Here is a 6,390-nt window from a genome sequence, read left to right on the forward strand (position 1 = left end):
CTTAACTTATATCTCTACATCTACACTAATCTATAAATATAATAAAATTGGAGTGTCTGTTCTGCAGTTATGTAAATGAATCTACATACACGGTTCACGGTTCCAAAACAAGATTTTTTTCCAATTTTTATCTATCTATCTATCTGTTTGTTTTGGTTAAAGGATAAAGTTGATCTAATAAGGAGGACACAAAATCTTTTTTTCATAAAATTCACATTTAAAATGTGTATGAAGTCGCGAACACAGCTATTGTTTAATATGGAGGAAGTAGTACAATATACATAAATCTGTGTATATATCACGCCATAGATCATCAATACTTGAAATACAACGGTTTTAAACTATACCCATATTTTATTTACAAAAATAAGCATAAACTCAATCGTAACTGATACAATTACGATGATCACCGGACTGCAACTGGGTCGATTTTTATAGGAATATTGTTGAATTGCAATCACTATTTTTCGATTCAATTGTAATAAAATATCAGTTTGTTAGTTGAATTGGCGTCCCGTGCACTGAGAACCGGACATAGGATGCAGAATGAGTGTATGTCGTCAAGTATCAAAACTTATCAATCATTACATACTATTACTTATTAAATTGTTAGCATTTCTTTATCTAGGTTATTTAATTGATAGTATGAAGGCAGACCTGCCTTCACCCATGAATACACGAAGGTAAATGATCACTTCTGCCCTTGGCATTGTAATAGACATTAGTTATTTCTACGCTATTTATACAACATTTATGTATCTCTAATATATATTTATATGTCCGTCATTCTGTCTGAAATCATAATTAATAATCCAATACTTTGAAGTGTCGATGAACATCAATTAAATTTATATAAAAATGTAGTGATTGATGAATGTATATAATTATTAACAATAAGGGCTTATTTATATATAAATGAAAACTAAAAACAGTTATGGAAGAAATCAAGAATGCTGGCAGTATTTCCCCGTTGAATCGCAATTCCGATTACACCTGGGCAAAAACCGAACCATTCCTTTAATCTGGGAAGGCAATAAGAGAACTGTACTATTTAGAATAATATAATATGTATAGTATTTGAATAAGCAAAAATTTTAATAAATAAGTGATACTGAAAGTTTAATTGGTGGTAGGGCTTTGTGCAAGCCCGCCTGGGTAGGTACCACCCACTCATCAGATATTCTACCACTAAACAACAATACGCAGTATTGTTGTGTTTCGGTTTAAAGGGTGGGTGAGTAACTACAGGCACAAAGGACATAGCATCTTAGTTCTCAAGGTTGGTGGCGCATTGACGACGTAAGAATAGTTAATATTCCTTACAGAGTCATTGTTTATGGGCGATGATGACCACTTACTATTTGGTGGCTCATTTGCTCGTCCGCCAACCTATTCCATAATAGAAAAAAATAAATAAAAAAGTCTGAAGATATATCTAAGGATATAAAATTTAAATAACCAAACGAAGACAGAAAAAGATTACGAACCCAGTAGCGGAACTAGCCGTCGAAGCCTTGGCCTTGTCGGCTTATTAGGTCGATAAATTTAGGAAGTAATACCGGAAAATAAACATATATAGAATATGTAATAAATATCTAAACTCTGCGAAACATTTCTACATAATTTACTATTACGTTACAATAATAATGGACTGTTACTTTGCGTACTTGTTAGCTAAGATAAGAGTTCAGTTTTTCTGGATTCGATTATTGCTCTTACGATAGCAGCAGCCGGGAATGCCAACTAGGAAAGGTTAAGTCTTATGATCGAGACCTTCCAATATTGGGTTGATATCTGGGATTAAGAGCTGAAATTTCGGGTTCAAACACAGACAAGCACCACCGTATATATATGTATGTGCTTAATTTGTGTTTATAATTCACCTCGTGCTCGGCGGTGAAGGAAAACATCGCGAGGAAACCTGCATGTGTCTAATTTCATCGAAATTTTGCGACATGTACATTCCACCAACCCGCATTGAAATAGCGTGGTGGAATATGTTCGAAAACCCTCTCTTTAATCGGAGAGGAGGCCTTAGCCCAGCAGTGGGAAATGTAGTGGCTGTTACTTTACTTTTTTATGGGATTAATAAAGTTGGCTAATCTTGGGATCGGCTACCGTGACCGAATTGGAAGGACGTCATGATAATTAATATTTTAAATATATATTAATATACTTTTTTATATAGGAAGGGCAAAATAGCGAAGAGATTAAAGGTCACTTTTAATTATTACTATATAATTTTTTCTAGCGTAATTAGTGTTAATATGCCAATTGTTTCTTAGGGGCCTTAGGGCGGCAGAATCATAATGTGTACAAATTAAACTCAAATAGTGTAGATGATGATTTCGATGTTATTGCGTCCATATAATAATGTAGTAGCTCAGTGTGTATGTGTGTGTACCTTTATTGTAGTTCCATGAATATCTCAATAATATGGCTTAAAATAGCTCGGGTAAAACCCCAATAAACGTAAATATACAATGAATAACAAACGTTCGTTACGGTAGGGTTTCCGGTTTTTTGTGTAGACATCGAGGATGACATAGAAAATCAATTATGTGGTGATGTTACGAAAACAATGTTTTTTTTTTAAAAGATTCACGCAATTGTCGCACTGGATTCGTGGCTTTTGAGTAATTTAACCAGACAAACCCTGGGCCATTAGTAAAATATAAATTAATTATTTGGTGATTTTTTTGTTTGCTTTAGTTTAACACCTAATTAATAAATATTTATGAATTATTTATCGTCTAACTAAGTTGTGGTTTATGTTAATTAAACTATATATTTTAGTTTATTTACATAATATGTTGGGTAATTGGGCATTACAATGAACGTGATAAAAAATTGCTGAAATCGCATTGTTTTCCTTAAAATTGTTGAGGATTTTTTTGGTTAATTGTCTTAACTGTTAGCACGCAAGAAATAAAATATAATACAGTACAGAAGTTTTATTGATAAAATCTTAATAAAAAAAATTAGTAAAATCATCCTTTAGCGAAGAGCTTTTAGTTAAAAAATCTAATCAAATCTCATATACATAAACATAAATTGGAAAATAAAATTAAACGTATTATGTTATTACATAAATTTGAAATTTCTAATGATTAAAGAATTGTACATTTGTGTACATTCAATAATTTCATTTAATTTTTACTAAACGCATGCGTACAATTTTTGTCTATCTGTCTTTTTGTTCCGGCTAATCTCTGGAAAGGCTGAACCGATTTTGACGCGACTTTCACTGGCAGATAGCTGATGTAATAAGGAGTAACTTAGGCTACAACAATAACATTTTTGTTAAATTAAAACGCGCACGAAGTCGCTGGCATAGCTAGTGATTTATGAACTACGATTACATTTGTAAATCAATATCTGTGATGTCAATTCCTGTCAATTGAAATATTAAGTGGTTTATAATCGTTGACCTCACATCTCTGCGACGTTATGATGAATGTGCTTGATTTGAAGGATAACGAAAATAGGTTATATATTTATGATGCTTCGAATATTAAAATGCATTCTGTTTTTATTAAATATCCATTTCCATTAAATATTATACTGCCATCGACAATACTCAGTATCCTTGTGTTCTTACTGGAATAGTGATTGACTAAAGTTTATTATAAGAAAATTTCGATGAAAAAATTAATTATATATTTTAATGAACAGCTTCATTAAACACAACAAAAATATGATACATACACAGGGAGATAGGTAGATGAATATTAAAATGCATTCTGTTTTTATTATTATCGATTCTTTTTACTGACTGCGAAAAGGTTCCATTAAATATTCTACTGCCATCGACAATACTCAGTATCGTTGTGTTCCTACTGGAATAGTGATTGACTAAATTTTATTATAAGATAATTTCGATGAAAAAATTATTGATATATTTTAATGAACAGCTTCATTACACACAACAAAAATATAATACATACACAGGAAGATAGGTGGATGGGCATATTAATTTTACTAGGTCTGAATTAATTTACATCAATTATCATTTTAAACGTGTTACTTAAGGCTTATACAGGGTCAAAAGGGCTTTATTAAACAGTACATCATTACAAGTTCGATAATTATTTACGCGACAATTTTTCTTCGGATCCGACGTGATTCCAACACACTGTATTATAATGGCCATAAAACGAAGTTTACATTACATTACATAGTATATAACAAAGTAGCTACTATCTGTGTCTTCCTTTGTACGCTAAGATTTTAAACTTAAAATTAGACATATTATATATGATATAATGACTAAGTTATATATTGTTTATAATTAGATTTTATCCTTTATTTTTAACGAGAAATAATGACATTATGAATATTTTTTTATATAAAGACATTCTGTACTATATTTATTGAACCAATACTAAGCCGGAACAGACTACTACTATTGTATGTAGCTGTTACATTCGTACTTCGTAGTCAGAGTTAAAAGATTACTTCTCTTTTGTGGTAGGACTTTGTGCAAGCCCGCCTGGTTAGGTACTACCAACTTACCAGACATTTTGTCACCAAACAGTAATACATTCAGTATCTATTGTGTTTTAGTTTGGAAGGCGAGTGAGCCAGTGTAACTGCAGGCACAAAGGACATAACATTTTAGGTTCCAAAGTCGATGGCGCATTGACGATGGTAGAAATTATTAATAATTATTATCGTTCCTAGTATTCTTACCATTTTAGAATATTTATTTGATATAATAATGTTGCAGATACATTTTGTTCTGAATATAAATCGAATTCGCTGACGTTTATTGTAATTCGTTCCCAGAAATAATAAATAATAATATAATGACTTATAATTGTATGCTACAGCAGATCAGATCTTTAAATATATAAAAGATTGTACATGAACAACTAATTGTTATGAATTACGTTATTGTTAGCGTAGGTAAGTTTATATTGAAAAACAATATAAAGATATATTCTGCCACCGACAACTTCCTACTAAAAATATACCTATTTTGTATTCTCTTAAATAAAATAATAGCAATATGTACAGCTCAATCAAGCGTCATCAACATCCATACATAAACAAATACTTTACATTCTTTAGTTTGATGTAATATGTATTGTAGATTTATAATTAAATTTAAGTAAGTTAAATCAACAAGACTGAATCAAATGTTATATATTCTTACGTTTTTTTTTGTGTCAAATAAAATTAAGTTCGAGTTTGATTTTTATCGACATTAGTACATTCCACTTAATAGTTAGAATTTTTCGGATGGCAAAACAAAATTATTTGTTATAGATCCTACCTGGAATATGGATTCGAACCCCGAACGACGACATAAATGAATATAATTAAATGATCAGTACCAAACTAGAGCAAATATATGTCTGTCATTTTTATATTAATAATAATAATGAATGATAGTATTAAAAAAAGTAATGAATTACAGAATACAGCTATCATTTCTTATTATTTGTATTCCTAGCTGTGTTCTTGTATTACGAATTAATTTAAAAAATAATACCTATCTATGAAAAACTACGAACATATATTTGTATAGAGAATACAATTAAACGAGTTAATAATATTTAATATAAAAAGCATTTATGGTACGCACTTCTGCTCGTATGATTAAAGCCTTTATACCAAAATTTTTCATAGTGCCAACCAAAGGCCACATATAAAAAGATTCGTTGGAAAACTATCTACTCTTGAGGTTTATTTGTTTGTTAAAACAAAATTGACATAAACATTTGATTTATATTTTGTATACCTTGGAAGTTGTTTTGCATATCTCTACCTCTTTACGTATAATCCTTGACTTTATTCTGAGTAATTCACGGTGTACCCTAAAAACCCTTCGTATATATAGTTTTACAGAACTTGTTCAGATTAAATAGGCAGTTGTACGGTAGGAACATTATTGTTTCGTTTTCCGTTTTGTTAAAACCTCAAAAGTATTGTTACTTTCATTTAAGTCGCATTTCACACTACAGGGAATGAAAATAAAATTATTTAGCTTTTGATCTACGTTGCTAACGCTACTGTTGCTAAACTTTAATGTTTTGAGCGGTACATTTGACTAGTTTCTTTATAAATGTAAATATGAAGCATAATTACACGACTTGTGCGCAAATATTCTCCATACTCAAATGTACTTGTATATCAAATGTCATGGCGATCGGTTAAGCAGTACAAAGGTGACGATAAAGTTACAATAAAGTAGAGTACAAAAATGTATCGAAACTGTATCGAATTGTATTAAACACAAACAGGTATACCAACATAAGATTATTGTATTATTATGAATACTATTTATGTAGCAAAGACCAGAATCTGACAGCTAAGCAATAAGAATAAAAGTATGTATTTATTATAGGAAATGTCTATACAGCCTTGTGTTTTATTAAGTCAGGT

This window comes from Vanessa cardui, chromosome 2, assembly GCF_905220365.1.
Source record: "Vanessa cardui chromosome 2, ilVanCard2.1, whole genome shotgun sequence".
NCBI lineage: Eukaryota > Metazoa > Arthropoda > Insecta > Lepidoptera > Nymphalidae > Vanessa > Vanessa cardui.